Consider the following 13,136-nt stretch of genomic DNA (forward strand, 5'->3'; position numbering starts at 1 on the left):
CTTTCTTACGACTTAGTCTAGAGACTCCTCAGTCATAGCTAAGCTCTCTGCCTGGTCAACCGCTCCCTCTCGCTCCTCCGCTCATCTACTCTGCCTTCTCCCTCGGGGTGCTGTCCCTAATACAAAAACCCCACAATGCGGACGACACGCCTTCAGGTACGCCCCTCTCGAAGGTGTTGGTTTTCAGATATTTCCATTATGGCACCTTTCCATCCTTGTCCGTTAAAACGTCCTTGGGTCCCAGGCTCTCCTTCGCTTCTAGTTGCTTCCTTAAATTCCTCGGCTACTCCTCCACGTCTGAGCCTAGTATCCTAACACTCATACACAATGGGCCCTTCTACTCCACTATCTACTTGGTCCAGCACCTGCAAAGAAATACATGTGAATCGGCTCACAATTCCTTAATGTTGCAATTGACTTTAGCTAAAGGCAACTTTCTCCAAAAACATTTCTACGATTTAATGCTAAGCAAGGCATCTTCGATCAGGCCTACGCGATTTTCATGAACTGGGCCTCTGCACGTTTATGTGCCCAACATTCTAACTTGAACAATATCTTTCGTGAGATAAACCTCCATCTTTAAAGCAAAATACATTTTTCTATCTCAAGCAATTTTATCACATTAAAAAAGATACAACTATGAATTTTAATAAAGCAGATCTAGAGTCACAATGATGATCTATTAAAACACATCTCTTATTAATGAAAGACTTCACATCAAACGGCATCTCTATGTTAAAACGGCATTATTGATTTTCAAACTCTTAACATTAGCTCTCCATGTAATTCTAATACCAAGTACATTAGTTCTCAGCCCTACATTGCATTTGAACACGATTAGTAAATCCACTATATATGCGGGTGTTAACTACTTGTACATATGATACACCCCTACAAATTGTACTTCTGTTTGGCGCTCTCTCACTAATATCCCAAGACCCCGGGCAGCGGCGGACACTGACCGACTCACGCGGCACTGACTGCCCTGGAATGCAATGCAGGGTAGGAGGCTACTTAGCAGTCTTGTCCCACCTCTCTCTGGCAGCAGTCCGGTCCAAACCATTACGCCAGCCGAACAGCAGATGAGTGGTCTATTCCAGGCTTCTCTATTGGAGCAGAGGGGCTTCCAGCAGGACTTGAGTGGCCTCTGTAAGATGGCGCAGTATGCCTGTTCTGCAATGCGCCGGAAATTCCTGTGTACAAAGCTTGAAGAACAGTTACATAATTTAGATGCTGCCCTGAAGAATAAGGAATGAGTAGAGAGAAGAAGGATGAGGTGGGAATACACAGATTATTTACAGATGATTGCATATGTCCGCTGTCCTGCTGCATTCCTGTGTATTCGCTTGGATGCTCTCCCAACCAGTTTATGGATTCCAGGTTCCACAGAAGGACTTCTATCACTGAACAATGTACTTCTTAGGCACTAGTAAAAGGGCCCCTCTCATCAACTCTTTTTATCAATATGCAGTAGTTTACAGCAATCCCAGGAAAAAAGTACTGTGGAAGATGGGCATCAGTGCAGTGGTAAGACTTGCTGCTCTCCAGAAAATACTGGTTGTTCCTCATGTCAACAATGTGGCAAAGAAAGTCTTATTTTACCCGAGGCGCCTTCAAGTAAGGCTTTTCCACCAGTAGTATCTCGTAACCAGAGGTCGAAGTGGGCAGGATCTATTGGGAATGATGTTTACAAGCTTTTTTAATTTGACAAAACAAGTTCCAAACATTTTGGTACTAAACAACAGTTCTTGAATATTTAATGGTACGCCCTTTATTTGGGTTGCTGCAAGCTGAAAAGGAAGGGGTGGTTCTCCTGTACTGAGAGTGACAGACAACTAAAGAAGAAACAGGCCTTCTCTCCCTCTCCAAGGTGCCTGCTACTACCTGAAAAAATATAAATGTGTGCAGTTGGTTAAACAGCAAATCTAAAGGCTGCGTGGTTCCCACTTTAGGCTTTAATTTAAAGAGTCATTTCATGGTAACACAAAGTGATTATTTTGAGCGAATGTGTTCTTTTAATTGTTTGTATATGTAATTTCCCAGATTAATTGATTTGATCTGATGTGTTTTAGCTGCTCTGTATATACTTGTTCTCTATGTTGTGAGCATGTACTGTTATAAAGGTCTATGATACTTTCGGGTCTAGCTAGCACTACATAAAACTCTCAAATAAATAAATCCTTTGAATCTGGTTAGCCTGAAGGATAACATTTGGAATTTTTCGACAATCATTGTTAGATAATTACTCATAGCATACTCTGTTAAAGTGGTCAGTGGTGTTTGTAGCCATATTGCAGTTTGGTCCATAATTAGGTCATCTGAATAAATTAGTGCTTGGACTTAAACAGTACCTACACATGAAGTATTTGAAAGGTCATCAAGGAGTGATGAAAAGAAAACACGTAAAAAGATTTAAAATAAATATAGGCTTAATACACAACCTGCAATACTCTGTAATGGTTATGTATCTTATCTTTATTCTTGTTGGTCCGCTAAGGTGGAGCAACAACGCCCCACTACTCAGGAGGAAAAATAAAATGATAACATATCGTTATTATCATTTATCGTTTTCCTTTTGCCATCAGTGGCTCTCGGGGTGGGGCGGGGCTGGCCAGAGCAGGGAGAGGAGTAGTTTGCACTCCCTTAGTGTGCAAGACTACTTGGCCGGCCTTTTGGGTCGGGCCAAACAGTCCTGCGCCGTTTGCATCTTCCCCACCAGGCTGTAATGCACAGCGTGGGCAGGAACATGCCTAGCCACCCATTCCCCGTCTGAGCGCCGAACCACAGTGCTCAGACCAAGCAAAACACTGTATTGCAGCGTTGTGATTGGCTCAGGGGAACCTGGGAGCACGGGTGCTTCCTGCTGCTGGGAACGGAGACTGGAAAAAGAGGACAGAGGAGAGTCGGCAGCTGGCTGGCCAGCCGTAGCAAGGTAAGTGTATATTTCTTTTTCATCTTTCATGCCCCCCTCCCAGCACCCAGATCCAGTAGCAGCCGCTACTGATTTAATAACTGTTGAAGCCCTGGTATGACTATGACTAGAACGTATACTATGTTTTTGGAGCACTCATACTCAGTCTTTTTGCATTTAATCTAGGCCTAGATACATGATCAAATACCTTGGCAAAATCTATGAAGGAACTAAATAGAAAATGTGTTAATTGAGTGAGTGTTCGGTTCGGTATTAATAAAAATAACATTACATTATGCTTTGGGAGTGTCTTTCCTTAAATCCTGTCTGAAGATGACTGTATTCATGTTACCTGAGCATGCATGCAATAATGTGTCTGACACATGTAACACTGTTAGTAATCGATAGAAGTTAGGATGTTATCCTGGCCCTTATCTTATGACCACCACTGTCGCCCCTTCTATTGATCACGAATCTTCTCAATTTTAAGCATACTATTAAATTGTCTAGAATCGTTAGTGTGCTCCTTAAGTCAGAACTGCTGTCGAATGATTGTTCACCCAGCCACTGGGGCGTATAGCGTTTGATTTTCTCATGTTTGTGATGATGCTGTAAGTTTCCTCCTATGTGATCTGTATACCTGATTCTTTATTGTATTGCAATACCCTCATCATTTCTCGGTATTTTAAAGAAGTGCTATGTAATTAGCCTATGCTAAATTTATAATAGGCCAATAAAGCTCATTTATGTCCTTCGGTGTTTTATCCAGCGCTCTATCCACTAAGTTTCTGAACTTCTTATCGTTGTTGTTCAAAGATGAGTGCTACTTTATTTCTCAATTTTAGATTTTTCTATTTTTTTTAATATCTGATGGAATTCTTCAGGATCTACTTGCTTATTCCGATGCCTTCCTGTATCCCCGGCGGAATTATGGGACCAGATTTTCTTGCACTTTTAGTTCTCGCCTACGCAGTGCGCATGCACTGCATAGGAGACCTTTAGCCGTCGTGCAGCTCTTTTTACAAAGCACATACTCGTGCTTGTGGCGGCATACGCCTTGCGGGACTGCGCAGCGGCGCTCCACAAACATGAGTATGTGCTTTGAAAAGGAGCAAACTCCCCCGCACGCATACACGCACGCACTTATCAGCATTAGTGAATGCGCTTCTCAATGTCCTTTAACAATTCCGCATTGCTTGCAAATGTTAGCCTATATTCACATTGTTTTGAAATATCGCCATTAGTCAATGTGCTTTTATATCCGCTTTTTGTTTCAAAGCCTTCGCCTTACTTAAATGTGCTTTTATATCTACTTTGCTTTCAAAGCCTTAGCACGGCTTTAAAAAAAAAAAGTATTAGCCATTCACTCACTCTGTGGCTCGCGCACTATGTCACTTAAAACATATTTGGCAGATATGAAAACTGGAATACCAGAGCAAATGCTTCGTGCACGATCACACACTTTTTGGCCAGCGTGGAAGCCGTCATCCCTGAATTCAGTATGCGTAACTCGTTAACAAGCAACTTATCTGAAGGGTTGACGATTTATTGAGCTTAAATTATTTCCGTATCTCTCCCTCTCTCTCTCTCTCTCAAACACATGCACACACACGCACACACACGCACACTCTCTCTCACTCTCTCCTTTCATCCTCAACACGTTGTATATATTTATTTTATTAACTCAGATATCTAATGCTATGTTACTAATTTTGTATTGCTCTTTCGCACCCAAATTGCTTCTTGCGGGTAATGAGTTAGATGTATAATCGGGTGGGAGAAGGCATGGAGAGTGCCAAACATGTAGTAATATGTCAGCATGATCAAGGATGTTTAGGACGCTTAAATACAACAATACTTTACACTACACTTGGTTGACGCTATACTGAGCTTACATTATATCCGTATCTCTCTCTCTCTCTCTCAAACACACATGCAAGCACGCACGCACGCACACACACGCACGCTCTCTCTCACTCTCTCCTTTCAATCTCAACAAGTTGTATATATTTATTTTATTAACTCAGATTTCTAATGCTATGTTACTCATTTTATATTGCTCTTTTGCACCCAAAGGGTTTCTTGCAGGTAACGAGTTAGATGCATAATGGGCTAGGAGAAGGCATAGAGAGCACCAAACATGTAGTAATATGTCAGCAGCATCAAGGATGTTTAGGACGCTTGAATATAGCAATACATTACACTACACTTATAAATAAAATCCCATGTGAAACTTGGTTTGTTTTCAAATACATTTAACCAGTGCTATAAACTAAACACATATTAAGGTAAAGGGAGTCTCCAGTGATAAAAGGCACATCATAAAATGTGTGATTGGGACTGTCTCTCGTGAGGCTGTGTCCATTTCCTTGTAAACTTCACTTTTTACCATTGCCATCATTCAGTCTGCTAGAAAAACAAACCGAGAATGCGCCATTATCTGTTCTTATGGCAGGCCATTAAACATCTGTTTTGTGATGGGATCAGCAGCAGAGAGGGCACATGTTGTGCTCTGTGTTATGGTCAAACTGCAGATTGAATCACGGTCAGAAGAACTTCTACTACCAGTAAAATGTATTGTCCTCAATAGGCAAGGAGAATGTTTAATTTTAATGGAGTCCATGCTGTTGCTGGAGTTTTTATTTACATGCAATTAGGGTATTTAGCTTTCCCTGTGGGATAATGCACACAAAGTTAGCAAGCATTGGCATAGCCAATAGGTCGCACCTTTGGGACCTTCTAAGTGTTTAGCCATGCAACAGTTGATGTTGTTGCACCAAGGATATTGTGCTGCATAACTAAATACTTCTAAGGTCCCAAAAGCGAGACCTATTAGCTATCCAATGCTTGTTTGTAGTGTTTCTGTGGGAGTTCAGGGTTTTAGCAGAGGCCAGCCCCCCAACTTAAATGAGGCCTTCTATCTCTGGTGCAGTGATTTTTGTGAGTAAACAACCATGTTCATTATTAACCCCTTCCATGCTGCCGTCGGCCATTGGCTGACGGCAACCCTACCTCGCTGGTGCTGCCGTCGGCCAATGGCCGACGCTGCCCCGCCCGTTTTGCGGAAGTGCCGAACTTCCGCAAAATCGCGGGCGCATGTGAGGGGTTAAAAAACATAGCGTAGGACCCCGCACAGGTTTTTGCAGGCCCTGCAGACGTTTGTTACATGGCTGCCTGATAATCGATTGTACTGGCACGTGGAACATTAACATTGATATTTAAGGTGGATACAAATAGTTATTGTGGCTGCTGAAACTTATGGTATTTGCCTTACAGAATGTACTTGTGACTGTGGGTGGGCATGTGGTGGCGGTAATAGTAGGTACTTAGAACAACCGGAGGTATTTTGTTTAATGCTGGCTGGGACAAAGATGTTGTCTAGAGCACACTGTCAGTAATGATAACTATGGGGCACTGGCAGTGATGATGAAAGGGCGCTAAGAGTGAGGGAAACTGGAGGAAGTGACAAGTGATGGAGGCAGGATGAGCCTTGCTGCTATGGCTACTTCGGGTACTTTTATTGATGTGGATGTCAGACTCTAGAAGTGATGGTGAATCAGACATTGGCAGTGAAGGTGAATGCGACTCTGGTAATGATGTGACTGTGGGCCACTGGCAGTGCTGATGACTGGGGCACTGGTTTTCTGAGAGACTGAGTGGAATTAGGGATGGGTGGAACTGGCGGAATTTCATACTGCGGAATTCTGCAGAGTTACATAAAAACTCAGTGGTTTTCCACTGAGTTCCACCAATTGGTAGAAATAATACAAGTCATGTTGCTCACCTTGCAATTTAGCACCAGTAGCATATTATGCTCTAAATGTCACCACGAATGGCAACGCGCGGTGCACAAGAGCACGTGGACATTTGAGTTGATCATGCTGGAGCTCAGGTAGAAAATCTTTGACCTCAACTGCTTCCATGACTGCGTGCATTAGAAAATCACATCAGAGGGCTTCCTAGCCACAGGAAATCTTGTGAGCGGACTCCAAATATCACTCAATTTCACCAGCTCGCTTGCAGGAGCCTCACATTGTTCCTGTTGTCATTGTGTTGCTCGAACAGGAAAAAAAGTTGCCCAAGAGGTGATTGCCTGACTTTGGACTGAACACATTTGAAAGATTGATGCTGATTCGTCAATTTCCTCCAAATCTGCTAGCGCAATTAAAATTTCAACTTGGGACTAAGTAGAATGATGAATGATAGGGGTTTGGGGGTAGTCGTACTGATGTTTATCGTGATGTGAGAGAGCACAAATCTGAAAAATGTAGAAGTGCACCATATTTACAAGCATGTTGTATTAGTTTAGAATAGAATACACAAGAGTGTCAAACTTATAGAGTGAAAATATATATATAAGTGTTTTATTAGAATAAGGATACATATATAAGTGTGAAAAACTAATGTAGAGGTTTGTAGAAATGTTAGAATGATGTTGGAGTCTCACGTTATGGGGCTGTGTGAAAAAGAAATGTAATTCTGCAAACCATGGAAATGTGTAGGCCACATGGCATTTCACAAGAAACGAAAGATGCTGCTACACTTTTAAGTAACTTGGATTCTAATGAAATTTTACTGCAAAGTATTATTTATCATAGAATTGAAATAATGAAATAATGTTTTAAATAGATGTGTTACATTATAGTAATGTGTGTTAGTTAGAATACTGTTTAACAAAGAAATTAAATGTGCATATTGCAGAGGCCCGTTTCATGTAATTTTAGTAGGCCTGAATAGATAAAGTCGCTTCTTTGATCTGCATGTGCTCGTTAAGGAGAGGTCGCACAGAGCACGAACGAAGAGTCTGTTCAAATAGTTTACGACTTCAAGATATGGTGGAGGCCGGAATTTGGGGCCCACAGAAAGAGTGTCTGTTTGCAGGTGCGAGGGGGTTTAATCAGGAAAAGTGATGAATAGGCTTTGTTCAGAGATGCCTGGCACAGGCCTGTAGGAGTCTTCAGGAATTTCTAGGGGGTACCGTCTTGCCGGAGAGAAGCCTGGGAAGCAAGGTCAACTTTAACGAAGGGTCCCGAGGAGTACCAGCATGGAATTTGCCGCCAGAACCAACACCACGTGAGAGGCGTCTCCAGGGGCGTTCCTATTGGAAAAGTGATTTTGTATTAGGGACAGCACCCCGGGGTGGAGTTAGAGCAGATGATCTGAGGAACCTAAGAGAGCGGATGGGTAGGCAGATAGGGAACTGCAAGACTTCGACTTTGAGACAAAGACTAAGGGAAGTGTGTGATCTTCTTTGGAAGTCACCACGGCTGACACCTTTTTAGGTAAAGATCTCGTTAAGTAGGGATGTCACTTAGTCTAGTGTAGGGACAGTCTAACCTGAACTTTTCCTTTCTGTAAATGATGCATAAGCTACAGCTTGTGTCCATGTTGGCAACTTTAATGCTTTTTGAATTTGTTTTAGTGATATCCTTCTGCCGACTAAGAGCATTTAGAGAATTCTTGTTTGTATTGATTCCTGTATATCTTTTGAATCTTATTCTGAGATGTTTGTATCTCCAGATAACTTTGGCTTTATAATAAACTTTTAAACCTTTTCCAGTGGTAAGTGGTTCTTTAGAGTGACATAAGTTCTTTCTTGATTAACCTAATAGTGGATTGCCTTTTACTCAATGACAGGTACCAACGATTTAGTCGACCTGAATTGGGATCTGGAATAACGACAATAGGCCAGAAATCCCGCGTTAGCAGTTGGTAGCAGAGGATGGTTACCTTCTTGAGGAAGGTGATCTAGACTAGGTTAGTTTACCCCAAGGTCCCTAGAGATCGAGAGGTGGCCTGCCGAAGAAGGTGCGGACGGAGAGAGAAAAGCAGCAGTATCGGACGAGAGTGAGTATAACAAGGGTCATGCGTGGACAGATTGCGGTGTTTTGTGTTGTATTTGTATTGTAATGTCATGCGGAGTTGAATGCCTGTAGTGTGATTGTGAGAAGGTTGTGAGCGCGCGCAACCTGGTAAAATCTTAAGTTCGGAGTAGAGCTTAAGTGGTTCGGGTGTATCGAACATCCAGAGTAATTGTCGACCAGAGTAAGGGGGTCATGAGGTACCATTGACCGCCGCAGAACCGTGATAGGGGGAGTGTAAGAGTGAGTGTGTGAGTAACGGACGCTGGTCGAAAGTTACTGTGTGTAAGTAACCTATCAGAGAAGGCGATTGTCTGGACGCAAACGGAAAGACATTTCGTCAGTTAAAGTGACAATTACAGATAGACTGTGGGCGTACAGTCAGCTTGGATGGAAGTAATCATTTTTCAGAGTATGAATGGGACGCATGCATGACCGCGGAGACGAGCTGAGTAAGGAGGGGAACTGCTGCGAAGGGGGACGAGTGACGTCAGCGAGAGCCGCGCTAAGATAGGCCGGTTAGTGAGAAGCCGTGCTGTGATAGGGCGGTTGGTGTGACGTCAGTGAAAAGCCGCGTTGTGATAGGGCAGTTAGCGAGAACCGTGCTGAGATTGGTGGATTGTCATCAGGAAGTAAACAAACGCGGAGAAAATAGAAATTCTGTAGGTTTTGAACATGAAGTGTTTTAAATGTTTAAGAGGGATTTTTAAGAGAAAAAGAAGGGACTCTTATTACGGGGAAGAGGCACCGCCAGAGGGTACACCAGCTTACTATATGGCAACGAATGTTGGCTTGCATACTATACTATGGATTAGTGAATGGAGCAAGATTTCGGAAGGGAATGAGGAACTGACGTTTCCTAAGTATGGAACGTTTAGGTTAGAGGCGTTACATCGGCTGAAAGCAATTATGTCCTCATTGAATCCTCCGCCTAGACCAACACAGTTTGAGGCCCTTAATGCGTGGCTTAGGGCGGCACACGACAGAAATCTGAACAGGCGCCAAGAAAGGTTGAAGCGATCAGTAAGGGCAGTGCGAGATGCCCAATGGGATGTGGACGCCAAGAGATGGAGGGTACAGGCTATTGAGGTGGATAAGTTGTACCCAGTGAGAGAGGTGGCAGGAGAAAAGAGGCTCATGGAAGAGGATGAGGAGAGCGAGTCGGAGGACAACTTGATAAATAGATTACTAATAGATAGACCGCCTCCGAACATTGGGGAGACAGAAAGTAACGAACTCCCAAGGGGAGGTGGGGCTGCCATAGAGGGGTATAGACCACTCCCTATATCGGAGTGGACACCTACTAAAGGTGAGGAGACACCTCAGTCTAGTACAGTACAGAGTGTAATCGGAAGGTTTGTGGTACAGAAGACACCAATCACTGAGAAAGTTGAGTCTTACGGGTTGCCAGACGCTCTACAAGTACCCGTTACCATAGGTCCTATAGTATCGATTTACAACCCCGAGAGAGACAGAGAGGAAGAACAGATACGGTTAGATAGAGAAAGAGTTGAAATGGAAAGGAGAAATAACATGACAAATGCCTGGAGGCAATTGCCAGGACCAGTGACGTGGAGCACCCCATTTGATTCAGCAGTGGGTCCCGCAGCAGAACAGGGGGGTCAGAGAGGACCGATGGACCTGAGAGGACCACGGCCAAAATCCTTTAAGGACCTGAGAGCCGACCTGAGAGAATGGGATGGGTCCACAGAAGCACCAGCCAACAGGTCAAGGACAGGGGCTGAGTGGGGAAGTCGAGGCAATGGAACATTGTCTCACTGCGGGGCTAGCGCAAGCAGTCAGGAGTGGGATGGTAACAGTCCGGAGAGTAGAGGAGTTATACGTCATATGGACGGTGGAAATGGGCAGGAGAGAAGTGAGAGAGGTACAGGATGTGGAGAGACATCCCGTCTCATTACAAGTGAGGGAGACCGAAGGACACAAGAATACAGGGATAGGTTTAGATGTACTCACCATGCCCCTAATGATAATGTACAGCACTGGAGTCGTGGGAGCATGGGGAACAGTGAAGGATCTTGCCATGGGTCGAGAGATCAGAGACCACCGGCAAATGATGAAGAAAGGGGGAATAAAGGAATGTCTTACCATGCATCTAGGGAAACCATGCAGGATGGGACTTGTGGGATTATGAGAAATGGGAAAGTGTTTCACCATACACCCAGAGAGGATGGAACTGCATGGGACCTGGAGAGATGGGAACATGGGAGGACTCCCCGTAACTCGCCTGAGCCTAGACGTAGGACTCGGAGCTGGGATGGGAGAGATGTGAATGGACCCCCTAGAGCTAGCATACTGAAAGCTGCAGTAAAGGCCAAAAGACTCGATGTCACTAGTTTAAAAAATGATCTGGATGAGATAATAGATGGGACGTTAGCCTTAGAAAGGATTGACTTGTACGAACAAGATGAGTTACTGTTTATAGCAAAGGATATTACCCGAAAGGCAAGAGCAATTCATGAGAAACTGTCTGAACTGGCAGAGAAGTATATGGTAGACTTGTCCAGAACAAAGACATTACAGAGTAACCATAGGTTGCAGTATTCAGACCAAGACTTAGATGAGAAGAGAACTACAGGATTAAAAACACACATAAGGGAGCTGATAACAGGAATAAGAGCGTGGAGGGATCTGGACAAATGGGAAGAGAGGTGGTCCAAAAGGGGTACTGTCAGGAGGAGCACGAGTGTGATGTCTCTGGAAGGAAGGGTAATGCAGATGGAGGCATTTCCTTTGAGAGAAATATCGAATGGGAACTATGTACATGTGCCCTGGAGTAGAGGAGATTTGGCTGCATTTACCAACTCATTTCCGAAGTTAAGGGACAATCCGGTTGAGTGGTACAAGCAGGTAGAAAGGTTTGTGAAAATCTCAAAGGTATTGTGGATTGATTTGAACACTTTGTTTGACATTGTGGTGCCAGGAGATTTGTGGACAGCATGCAAGACTAGTGTCGAGTGGCCAACGGTAGAACCAGAAAGGAATGCTGCCACAAATGGACCGTCTGAAACTGTAATGTTGAAATATGAAAGAGTAATAACTTGGCTGAAGGAAAAGGTCCCACCACAAGACATAGATTGGGTAAAAATAGACCGAACAAGACAGGAACCCAAGGAGACAGTTCATGAGTTTTTTGAGAGATTGCTGAAAACATTCAAACAATACAGTGGACTCGATGTAATGGACCCCAAGGATATAGGACAGTTTGTGTCAAAGTTTGTTTTGGGGTTGAGACCTGATATTTGTTTGATGATTCAGCAATATTTAATTTGTTGGCAAAACAGACCATTAGATGAGATTTTGAGGTATGCAAGATACTGCAGTGACGAAATAGATTCCAAAGCAAAGAAGCTAAAAGAGAAGCTCATGGTGGTGCAGATGCAGTCAGCTGGAAAGAGCGGACAGCAGCAGCAGGGGACGGGGACAATGGGAAGGAAATCGAACAATCAGAATAAGGACAGTGAGGAAAACTTGAGACCTAGAATTGACATTGCTACGTTGAAGAAAACGACAAAGTGCCACCAGTGTCATCAGGTGGGACATTGGAGATGCGAGTGTCCCTATAACCCTGAAAACGGAGAATTAGAGGTAGAGGAGGAGGTTCCAGAGGTTCCAGTTCAAGGGGTGCCAGTGCCGAGAATCAAGGTGGCCAAAGGGGGGACTTCGGCTCCACAAGCTCAGTTTCCGCAGCCACCAAGGATTTCGACAGGGGGAAAGGTCTTTAGACAAATGCCTCTTTTCGTAGATGAGGAAAAATGTTACTACATTGATCCATTGACGGGACAACGTGTAAGCAAAGAAGAGGACTGTACCCTCGGGGCAGCTCTGGAAGTGGATCAAAGAGGACCATTTGTTGAGGCTGAAGTGGCAGGGTGTCCCACAACATTCTTGGTGGATACCGGAGCTACTCGATCAACTTTGAGATCAACAGTGGTTCCGGATCTACCAATGTCGGGGGAAACAATTCAGGTGGTAGGAGTCGCAAATAAGAGAATGACCAGCCCTTTGACGGAACCAGTGTCAGTGAAAATCGGAAACTACATGAATGAACATCAGTTTGTGGTGTGCGATTCTAGTCCTGTGTGTCTGTTAGGAAGGGACTTATTGTGCAAGCTTAACTGTACCATATACTGCACACCTCAGGGAGTAGAGGTAGAGACGACAGATGATGACGCTACCTTCAAAATTGTGAATTCAAGAACATGCATAGAACTGTATCCTACTCTGACTGTGGAGGACCTTCCTTGGGACTTACGCGAGGCAGTATCATCAGAAGTATGGGATTTTACAGGAGAAGAGATAGGATTGGTCAAAGGGGTAGAGCCAGTGAAGATCATAGTGAAACC

The sequence above is a fragment of the Lissotriton helveticus genome, chromosome 5_1, assembly GCF_964261635.1.
Source record: "Lissotriton helveticus chromosome 5_1, aLisHel1.1, whole genome shotgun sequence".
In the NCBI taxonomy this organism is placed as follows: domain Eukaryota; kingdom Metazoa; phylum Chordata; class Amphibia; order Caudata; family Salamandridae; genus Lissotriton; species Lissotriton helveticus.